The sequence below is a fragment of the Neomonachus schauinslandi genome, chromosome 3 (genome assembly GCF_002201575.2).
Source record: "Neomonachus schauinslandi chromosome 3, ASM220157v2, whole genome shotgun sequence".
Classification (NCBI taxonomy): Eukaryota; Metazoa; Chordata; class Mammalia; order Carnivora; family Phocidae; genus Neomonachus; species Neomonachus schauinslandi.
The window spans coordinates 113,350,520-113,361,807 of NC_058405.1; the positions used below are offsets into that span (position 1 = coordinate 113,350,520).

General features: G+C 40.9%; 1 protein-coding gene across 3 annotated transcripts in view; it reads left to right on the forward strand.

Moving 5' to 3' along the window:
• Window positions 1-11,288, forward strand: part of LYPD6B (LY6/PLAUR domain containing 6B) — a 169,504-nt gene that overhangs the window by 72,408 nt on the left and 85,808 nt on the right. For 2 of the 3 annotated variants that reach the window (XM_021702855.1, XM_021702857.1), the window contains one exon: window positions 9,414-9,484. The exons of the other annotated variant lie outside the window; for it this stretch is intronic. The gene's annotated coding sequence lies outside the window, so the exon portion shown is untranslated. The remainder of the gene's footprint in view (window positions 1-9,413; window positions 9,485-11,288) is intronic. 3 annotated transcript variants of the gene reach the window in all.

Genomic DNA, 11,288 nt, shown 5'->3' on the forward strand with positions numbered 1-11,288 from the left:
AAAAAAAAAGGTCTGCATATAATTCAAGTTGGACAATTACCATGGAGTTAACCATGGACTGGTAATATCTGCCTCTGTGAATTGATTAAAGGAGGAAGGAAGGACTTTTTTTTTAAACCTCTCTTTTAGCACTAAAAAGACTTTATGAATCTTCATATCAAGAATTCATGCGGTTTTGGATGATTTAGTAGCACATATTTAAGAAATATGATATTAGTCAGCAGGATCCCCGTGGCTCATTTGCTACATGATTTTCTTGTTCGGGACTCTTTCCTGTGGAATCCAAGGCTGATTCTTCCTATTTCTGCCATAACCAAGTAGCATAGTGAAATCTCATAGATGTTTGGGGACTGATTTTCTGAAGTGTTAATTTCATTGTTTGAAAATATCAAAGAATATCTCTAGGGGCACCCAGTGGCTCAGTCAGTTAAGCATTCTACTCTTGATTTCGGCTCAGGTCATGATCTCAGGGTTGTGAGATTGAACTCTATGCCCCCTTGGTACTCAGCAGGGAATCTGCTAGAGATTTCTCTCCCTCTGCCCCTCCCCCTGCTCCCGCTTGTGTTCTCTCTCCCTCTAATCTTTAAAAAAAAAAAAAAAAAAAAGAATGTCTCTTAATTTCTCACTGCATTGCCCCCCCCCCCCATGTTGTATGGATTTTGAATGCAGTACTTCTTGGGGGGATATCAGTATATAGTCATCTTTGGGGCTGGGAGAAACTGCCTTGTAATTATCAGTGACAGTTTTTCTACTGGGCATTGTCTTTGTGCATATAGGCAGAAAATTTATATTAACACTCAAGGCAGTTACATGAATGAAGGGAAAAATAGGTGATGGATGTTTGGTATTAAATACACCGGTCTGTTTTTTAGGCAGGGGTTATAAGACACGTTATGTAACTGAGGCATCATATGATACTATGAACAGGTATGCTTGCTGGAATAGCTGGGTATTCTTAACCCGGCAACACCTTTTGTCCTTAGAGGCTCTCAGGACTAGAATCATTTCTTTTTTTTTTTTTTTTTTTTAAGATTTTATTTATTTGACAAAGACACAGCGAGGGAGGGAACACAAGCAGGGGGAGTGGGAGAGGGAGAAGCAGGCTTCCCGCCGAGCAGGGAGCCCGATGCGGGGCTCGATCCCAGGACCCTGAGATCATGACCTGAGCCGAAGGCACACGCTCAACAACTGAGCTACCCAGGCGCCCCTAGAATCACTTCTAATGCTTCTGGAGTTGTAATAACAGGGTGGTTATTCAGGGTTTCCACTGCTCACTGATTGTTCTAATGGAGAGCTTCAGAGGTAGAGAGAACCTAGTAACAGATAAGTCTTCAGTAACTTGTTACTGGCATTGAAATATGTTACTCACTTTCTCCCTTGCCAGTTAACCTTATGCTGTTTGCTTTAGGGTTATGTAAAAAGGAGCGTGTACTCTACAAATTAGGATTCCAATTATAGTGCAGCTCCTCACCGGCTTCTCCCTTCACCAGGCCCACCATCCAAATTATGAAAAGTAATGAACTGGCCTCAGGAAGCTTCTCTGGGTAATTTTCCTGGAGGCCGACCCTAACACTCAAGACCCAAACTGGGTAATCAAGTCACAAGGAAGCCTTTGAATATGGAAGGCTTTTGTTGTGATTTTTATTTTCTCAAGAAGGAAGTTAATGTGGGTCGATGAGTTCAGATTGTACCTAGCAGAAAAATTCCAGGAGGAAATTGGACTTTCCCAGTCAAACATAGACCTTTCAGGTCATCTCTTCCCTGCCACCCCAAAACTCTCCATTGGTGAGACCCAGGAGCTCAAACACATCCTCCCCTACCAGGCAACGAAGTGTCTTCACAAATCCCTAATCCCCAAGCCCGTTTGCGGAAGTTAAACAATGCAGGGCCCCAACAAAGCCCTTCACCAACAAAGCCACACCTAGTCTGGTCTGAAAGTGAAGTAAGTGGATTACTTTCTAGACACAGCTGAAAGTTTGGCTGCAAAAACACTGCCTTTTGTCTGCCTCCAGGCCTTTTCTTGGCCGAGTTGTTCCTCCTCTCTCAGGGACCAACCCAGAATCCCCTTCTGTCAGGAAGCACCTCAGATCTGCTGGTTCTCCCCCACCTCCCAACTCTTCCCCACAAACTGGGGAGGGACAGGTCTAAGGGGAGAAGGAAAATGGGGAGTCCTAGTGTGGTCCAGGCCAATTAGGGCCCCAGTGCCATTTTCCCCCTTTGTGAATGCAGTTCATTAGGATCATAACCCCTTTCTAAGGAACACAGCCTCTGGGAGTACTTTAATCATTCTCATGAATTACATTGTTTAATATTTTAGTTCTGACTTTTTACCACCATGAGATACACTTTAGTTTTAGCATTGTTTTGCAGAGACTGGTAAAAATACCTGTATAAAATTACCTATGTATTTACCGTCTTTTCTGCTTGTCATTTCTGGCATATCAGATATTCCTCTGGGTTCATTTTCTTGCTTCCTAAAGTACATCCTTCCCGTGTCTGGGTGGCTCAGTCGGTTAAGCACTGACTCTTGGTTTTAGCACAGGTCATGATCTCCGGGTTGTGGGATTAGGCCTCGCATTGGGATCCTCACTTAGCGGGGAATCTGCTGGAGATTCTCTCTCCCTGTCCTTTCCTGCCCCTTGCACACGCGTGCTCGCTTGCTTTTGCTCTCTGTCTTTCTCTCAAATAAGTAAATCTTTAAAGTACAACCTTTAGGGCATTTCTTTAGGGAAATTTGTTGGTAGTAAACTTTCTGTTTTTGTTTAAAAGAATGTATTCCATTCTCCTTCTTAAAAAAAAAAAGCTTTATTGGGTGTTCTAGTTGTTAAGAAAAATTCAACCGAGTAAATTTGAAGATCTAATTAGTTTTGTTAATGGATTCATGATTCAGGCAGCATCCCTTCTGGCAAGTAGAGGGGTACCCTGAGGAGTTGTACAAAATGGAAGGTTTTTATAGGAAGGAGGATGGGGCAAGAAAGTTATTAGCAAAAGAAAAGACAGGATTGTTCCAGGTGACATCACCATACCTTAGGGGAACTCAGGGGTCTGACTAGATAATTTACCTCATCTTCTGGGCCCATGTGACAGATTACCTCATTGGTGCTTATCAGAAAATTCCTGACTGACCTTTTAAGACTTACATTTCTGGGGGAGGTTGAAACTGCAATTAGGTTAGGTGTTAAGCCCCAGTTTGGTGACTTGGCCTAAGTGACGCCATTTTGGGACTGTGGTTTCTTTTTAATACAGTTAATATTTCTGTTCTCCTAACACTTTGAAGATTGGTACACTTCTGTCTTCTGACCTCAGTTGTTGCTGTTGAGAAATCTGTCAATCTAATTGTTGATCTTTTTTGTGGGTGATATTATAATGTCATTGTCTTTGGTATTCTGCGGTATCACTTTAGTGTGCCTAGATATGGAATTCTTTTTATTCTGCTTGGTATAAAGTGTTTTCTGTGTCTTTGTATTTGTGTCTTTCATCAACCTTGGCCGTTATGTCTCAAAACTGCCTGTCCTCCAATCTCAATTCTCTCCTAGGACTTCCGTTTTCAACTTTCTTAGTCTATGCTCCATGCCTCTCAATATCCTTTTAATATTTTCTGTCTCTTTTTATTGCATTCTGGTCACTTTTTTCTAGAACTCTTATCAGTTCAAGTGACTCTGTCTTCAGCTCTGGGAAATATGAGGTTTAACTTGTCCATTGAGTTTTTAATTTAAATGATTTTATGTTGTCTCTGAAAATTCTCTTAGGCTAATTTGTGAATATTTGTGATCATTTTTTAATATTTTTAAAAGTCTCATTCATTTTTTATTCCATATTCTATTACATTAAATATTTTTGTTTAGTACTCTCTGAGAGTGCTAAATATTTGGAAATTAAGGGTGGGTGTCCTTCTATTCCTGGCAACTCTCATTTATGTTGCTTTATTTTCTTGTGTTTTGAGGAAATTTTTTTTGAGAGCTTATATTTGATTAAATTTAATTTATAGCAACATTAAGGACTTAAATTGAGAGCTTTTCTCCAAGAAGATTTGCATTTCTTGTGTCCTGGAGCTTGGGGGTAGGACTGACCTAGGACTATGTTAGCCAGCTTCAAGGGTCTTGACTTCATGAGTGTCAGGTTCAGCTACCCAACCCTGTGAGGGACCCAGCATTCAGTTCCTGATGCTGGAGCATCTGCTCCCAGGGCAACCCTGACTTGTGTGTATGCTTGCCACTAACGCTTTTGAATTTATCTTACATTTCTTTCTTCCCTTCCTCTCTCTCTCTCTCACTCTCTATTTGTGCATACACTTCTTTGGAATATATTCTGTACTTTTTTGGTGGTCAGAAATGCAATATAAAGTTTGTTCTACTTATCCAGGATCTTGTTGTAGCAAAAGGGCCTCTTAGAGTATGGGCTAGAAGCAGAAAATTTGATCTCTTTAGAGGCTGCCCCACTTCCTTGTTTCCTCTGTTATAGCTAACTTGTGCCTGATCATAGGCTGAGTCCTGGGACTACTTCTGGCTTATGGGGTGTAATGGTGCCCTCATCACTCAGCATCTCACATACTACCTTATGGTCTTCTTTGCTGATAACCCTGAGGTCAATGGTCAGAGGTGTATCTTCAAAATATACTGTATAAGCCAATGACTATTTCTTTTAAGGAAAAAAAAAATTGGACCCCATATTTAGGTATTTAATTTCTTTAAAAGATATATTTTCAACTAAGTTATGTCATGCAACTGATTATTTAGAAGAAAAAAACAACCCATTATCCAAGTGGCTCTTTCCACTTAGATATGGTATTGGCATCATTTGCTTCTTGAAAATTAGGTTTGTGTCTCATTTTTCTTCTTATACCTGGCTACACCTACCATTTGATAAATTTTTCTGGAATTGAATTACATTTTTCCAGCTGGCTTTTCAGAGATTTGGATATGGCATGTAGGGTTGTTTTTTTTTTTTTTTTTTTTTTCCCCCTGAAATTTTTTTTTGAATAGAAACAAAAATTATACCTTCAGATAGCATTTGAAATCTCCTGGGAGGCCAGTCTAAATAGAGCAAGTTGTTTCATTTAAGTTATAGATCCCAATCATGGACTTTAGGGAAATTTTCTGGAAACTGATTCCTTGTTCTGGTTCTAATCAAGGGTACTGCATCTCCCTTCATATTATTGATGAGCAGCTGCTATGATTACATGAGTCTCACAAGGATGGAAAGTGGAGATAGAACTGTGTTTTATTTGGTGTTAAGGTAATACTCAGCGGTTTTGCCTCATCTGGATAGAGACCTTTGAAGGAATGTGTAAGGTACTCCATGTTCTCAGTGAACAGTAGTAATAGGGTCTTTGAATGTGAAACATGTCCTAAATTTTTTCTCTTTAAAAATAACATTTCAAAACAAGTCAGAATTCCTCAAGGCAATTACAGAGCCATTTGTATTGACAAAATAGCAACAAGATGGGGTGTAAAAGGTTATGTATCTGTTCATTGCTCAGATGCTTAAGGACATGCCAAGGAAGAACATAACACCTGCCTTTTATTTTCTCTTGAGAGATGGCTCTATTTTTAATCTTGCCTAGTGTTCTGATCCTTTTGATTGTACTCCAGAAGAAAATCTGAATAGAGTTACATAGGCCACCTACCTTAACCTAACAAATGAGAGGAAGGGAGAACTCACCAGGGGGATCTCATCTCTTTTCTGATGAAAAATGATAATTCCTGATTGATTGAAATGTCATGCTGAGTGGGTGAATAACAATCTTGGGGTTTATTGCATGCTTTCTAAAACTCTGCATATGGGGTTGTTCTTCAAACACAAGGAGGTCCTCTGCTGGCTATCTACTGGGGACGTGTCCGGCAAGAATGACCCAAATCTGTATGTTTAGGAAGGTTCTAAAAAAGCCATCTCCTCTAGACTTCTAAGACCCTCATAAGGAAACAAAATAAGAATTATTACATGTGGAATTACTTAGAGCATTAATGATTTCCCAAGCTTGAGAACATATAAAATATAGCAAGCGGAATAGTTCTTAAGAGCATGGCCTGAAGGAATTAGGACTGGTGCCAGGCCTGGGCTGCTCTCTGCATACCCTCAAATTCTCCATCTGAAAATCATCCCTTTGGTATGGGTGCAATTAACTCCTTCATACCGAAGTATAAATCACTAAGAAGTTTCATGAGTGTCTTCCTCCTGGTTTTCAACTGGAGATAATCTTTGAGTCAAGGGAAAGCAAATCCAGTTGTGTAATAGCAAGGATATCTACTGGGGAGGGGAAGATACCCTCGAAAGGAGGAAAGGGGTATGCTGAGGGCTTGACAGAGCCACAGGTCTTTCCTGTGATGTTGGCAGCATGCACAGCTGGTGGTGCTCATGTTGAAATAGAGGAGACTCCAGTGGGCTTTATCCAGCTTTTTTGTTGGACTTTGTATCTTAAGAGCAGAGAACCCATAGAATTCTTCTGTGTCCTTCATTGTTTTTTTTTTTTTTTTTCCTTTTAAGTTTTTATTTAAATTCTAGTTAGTTAACATGTCGTGTAATATTGGTTTCAGGAGTAGAATTCAGTGATTCATCACTTACATATAACACCCAGAGCTCATCATCACAAGGGCCCTTCTTAATACCCATCACCCATTTAGCCCATTGCCCACCCACCAGCTCCAGCAACCCTCAGTTTGTTCTTTTATGGTTTGCTTCCCTCTCTTGCTCTTTTTTCCCCCCTTCTTCCCTTCCTGTATGTTCATCTGTTTTGTTTCCTGAATTCTACATATGAGTGAAATCATAGGGTATTTGTCTTTCTTTGACTGATTTCCTTAGCATAATATACTCTAGCTCCATCCATGTCATTGCAAAAGGCAAGATTTCATTCTTTTTGATGGCTGAGTAATATTTCTCTGTGTGTATATACCATATCATTATCCATTCATCAGTCGATGGACACTGTGGACACTTGGGCTCTTTCCTTAGTGTGACTGTTATTGATAATGCTGCTGTAAACCTTGGGGTGCATGTACTCTTTTGAATCTGCGTTTTTGTATCCTTTGGGCAAATAGCTAATAGGCAATTGCCGGGTCATAGGGTAATTCTATTTTTAACTTTTTTTTTTTTTTTTTTAAGATTTTATTTATTTATTTGACAGGGAGAGACAGCGAGAGAGAGAACACAAGCTGGCAGAGTGGGAGAGGGAGAAGCAGGCTTCCTGCAGAGTGGGGAGCCCGATGCGGGGCTCGATCCCAGGACCCTGGGATCATGACCTGAGCCGAAGGCAGACGCTTAACGACTGAGCCACCCAGGCGCCCCTCTATTTTTAACTTTTTGAGGAAGCTCTGTACTATTTTCCAGAGTGGCTGCACCAGTTTGCGTTCCCACCAATAGTGTAAGAGGGCTCCCCTTTCTCCACATCCTCACCAACATCTGTTGTTTCCTGTGTTGTTCATTTTAGCCATTCTGACAGGTGTGAGGTGGCATCTCATCATGGTTTTGATTTGTATTTCCCTGATGATGAGTAATGTTGAGCCTCTTTTCATGTGCCTGTTAGCCATCTGGATGTCTTCTTTGGAGAAATGTCTCTTCGTGTCTTCTTGCCCATTTCTTGACTGGATTTGTTTTTTGGGTGGTGAGTTTGCTAAGTTCTTTATGGATTTTGGATACTAACTCTTTATCAGATATGTCACTTGCAAATATCTTCTCACATTCTGTAGGCTGCTTTTTAGTTTTGCTGTTTCCTTTGTTGTGCAGAAGCTTTTTATCTTGATGAAGTCCCAATAGTTCATGTTTGCTTTTGTTTCCCTCGCCTCCTGCACCACGTCTAGTAAGAAGTTGCTGTAGCTGAGGTCAAAGACGTTGCTGCCTATGTTCTCCTCTAGGATTTTGATTGTTTCCTGTCCCACATTTAGGTCTTTCATCCATTTTGAGTTTATTTTTGTGTTTGGTGTAAGAAAGTGGTCCAGTTTCATTCTTCTGCATGTGGCTGTCCAATTTTCTCAGCACCATTTGTTGAAGAGATTGTCCTTCTTCCACTGGACATTCTTTCCTGCTTTGTCAAAGATGAGTTGACCATAGAGTTGTGGGTCTATTTCTGGGCTCTCTATTCTGTTCCGTTGATCCATGTGTCTTTGTGCCAGTACTGTCTTGATGACTAGAGCTTTATAATAGAGCTTCAGGTCTGGAATTGTGATGACTCCAGCTCTGCTTTTCTTCTTCAGGATTGCTTTGGCTATTCAGGGTCTTTTGTGGTTCCATGTGTCCTTCATTTCTAACTCTATGCCTGGTGCTAGTAGGAGCTCTGTGTACTGACTCTTGAGTGGATGTCAGCTCAGGACTTGGCAGCAGGGAAGGAGGGAGAAGGAGGCATAGAGACAGGTACCTGACACGGAGGGCTAGCATGCTGAACAGAAACATTGTCTCATCTTTCTTTTGTCATGGTCCCAGTCCTTCTTGGTACTGTTCTTCCTTTTGTGGAAAAAAAAAAAGGGGGGGGCTCTCTGTTTTCGTTTCTTAGTCCCCCAGATTTATACTTCTGCTCCATCCCAGGTCCTCACTTTTGGTCCAGGAGCCTGGGTGCTGTTGGCTTTGTGCTCGAATATAGTAAATGCATACTCTTCTTCCCTGGATGCCCTTGAGAGGTCTGTTGGAACAGGACTTCAAGCAGCAACTCTTCTCCCTTCACACCTTAAGCCTTGCCTTTCTCTGCTTTGGATTTACCCCAGACACAGCCAGGAGCTTAGGCTCTTGCTCAGGATGTAGTTTGTGTTGCTCTGTTGATCTGTCCTCCAGCCCCTGCTGCCAAATGGCAAGTTTCCAGATGTATTTCCCTATTGTTCTAGGGGAAAAAAGTTAAATGCTTTTTGAAGGGGAGGGGAAGGGGGAAAAGTCAGGTATTTAATTTGGACATCAGAGTGGTTTGGCTTGTGTCCTATAGTCATTCCGTAGGAGTTTATTTAGGCAGACAATGTCTAAGTGATTGATCAAGGAGGGACAGGAGTTAGTCATCCATCTTAGGCACTTGGCAAATTCTGTTTTACACCTGGAGACACAGTTCAGGGTGCTTGCCGGGGAACCAAAGGTTTGTGCCTCTGAAAGAGGAAGGGGGCCTGGTCCCATTGAGTTATAGCAGGGCCAGATGAAGCGATTCTCCATGACTGGGGAGAGGAGCATCTACTGTGTTCTTCCTCCCTATTCCTTCCACTACTTAAAATTTGTACTCACTTCATCTGCATCCCACCAGATCTTTCTACCTGGGGACGAGAGGATGCTGTATGAAGTCTGAGTCCTTCTTGCACCTGGTGTGTGCCTGGGAAAGGTTATTGAGCCTAAGGACCTCCTTAAGACTCCTCCCCTGTCTAAAGTTTCCTACTTACTTTAAAAAAACTTATATCCTAAATGTCTGCAACTTCAGTTATAATGATACCTTTCCATGTTCATTTGTTTAGATATGCCACACTGCTGTCTGCTGTTGGCAACCCTCCTGGACTAGGCTGCTTTGGTTAATCACATGGATGTTGTGAGTATTATGTTCACAAGTGGATGTAGAGAAGATAATTTGATTGAACTACAAATCCTCACCACATGAGCCACTCCTGCTTAGCAAAAATATATGAAACAGTTGTGATCTGGAGTTTCATTAATCTCTGGGATTATGCTGCTTGCACATTGGTTAAATACTGTGGTTTCCGTATCTTACTCTAAGCATTGAGTTTTTATCAAAGAACTTTTGACACAAAGCAGTGTCTTAGAGTGTTTCAACATGAAGGTAGTTGTTGATCTCCATTTGCAATCCTAAATTCATTTCATCTCCTATGCTTTTATGTTACAGCTTTCTTTTTTTTTTTGTTTCCACTTTAATTTTTATTTTTTATTTTTTTAAGATTTATTTATTTGAGAGAGAGAGAGCACTTAAGCGAGGGGAGGGGCAGAGGGAGAGAATCTTCAAGCAGACTCCTTGCTGAGTGCAGATCTTGTTTCAGGGCTCCATCCCACACCCTATGAGATCATGACTTGGGCCAAAACCAAGAGCTGGATGCTTTACTGACTGAGCCACCCAGGCGCCCCAGATTGTTCCCACTTCTAGGCTATTATGAAAGTTCATGATCAAGTTTTTGGGTGGACATACGTTTCAATTCTAATTGCTGGATCACATGGTAACACTATGTTTAACATTCTGATGAACTGCCTGTTTTCCAGAGTGGCTGCACCATTTCACATTCCAGCTTGGAGTGTATGAAGGTTGCAGTTTCTCCACATTGTGAACCGCACCTGTTATTATCTTATTTATCACAGTAATGCTAATTGGTATCTTCTTATGTTTATTTGCATAATTAATGATCAGCATCATTTCAGGCACTTAACTGGCCATTTACACATCTTCTTTGAACAAATGTTTTATTCAGATCCTTTGCCCATTTAAAAAAATTGGGTTGTCTTATTATTGAGTTGCAAGAGTTCTTTAAGTATTCTAGATACAAGTCCTAAGCAGATACAAGATTTATAAATAAATTCTCCCATTCTGTGGATTGCCTTTTCATTTTTTTAAAAAATTTTTTTATTGTTATGTTAATCCCCATACATTACATCATTAGTTTTAGATATAGTGTTCCATGATTCATTGTTTGTGCATAACACCCAGTGCTCCATGCAGAATGTGCCCTCCTCAATACCCACCACCAGGCTAACCCATCCTCCCACCCCCCTCCCCTCTAGAACCCTCAGTTTGTTTCTCAGAGTCCATCGTCTCTCATGGTTCGTCTACCCCTCCGATTTCCCCTCCTTCATTTTTCCCCTCCTGCTATCTTCTTTTTTTTTTTTTTCCTTAACATATATTGCATTATTTGTTTCAGAGGTACAGATCTGAGATTCAACAGTCTTGCACAATTCACAGCGCTTACCCCAGAGCACATAACCTCCCCAGTGTCTATCACCCAGTCACCCCATCCCTCCCACCCCCCACCACTCCAGCAACCCTCAGTTTGTTTCCTGAGATTAAGAATTCCTCATATCAGTGAGGTCATATGATACATGTCTTTCTCTGTTTGACTTATTTCGCTCAGCATAATACCCTCCAGTTCCATCCATGTCGTTGCAAATGGCAAGATCCCATTCCTTTTGATGGCTGCATAATATTCTATTGTATATATATACACCGCATCTTCTTTATCCATTCATCTGTCGATGGACATCTTGGCTCTTTCCACAGTTTGGCTGTTGTGGACATTGCTGCTATAAACATCGGGGTGCACGTACCCTTTCAGATCCCTACTTTTGTATCTTTTTTTTTTTTTTTTTAAAGATTTTATTTATTTATTTGAGAC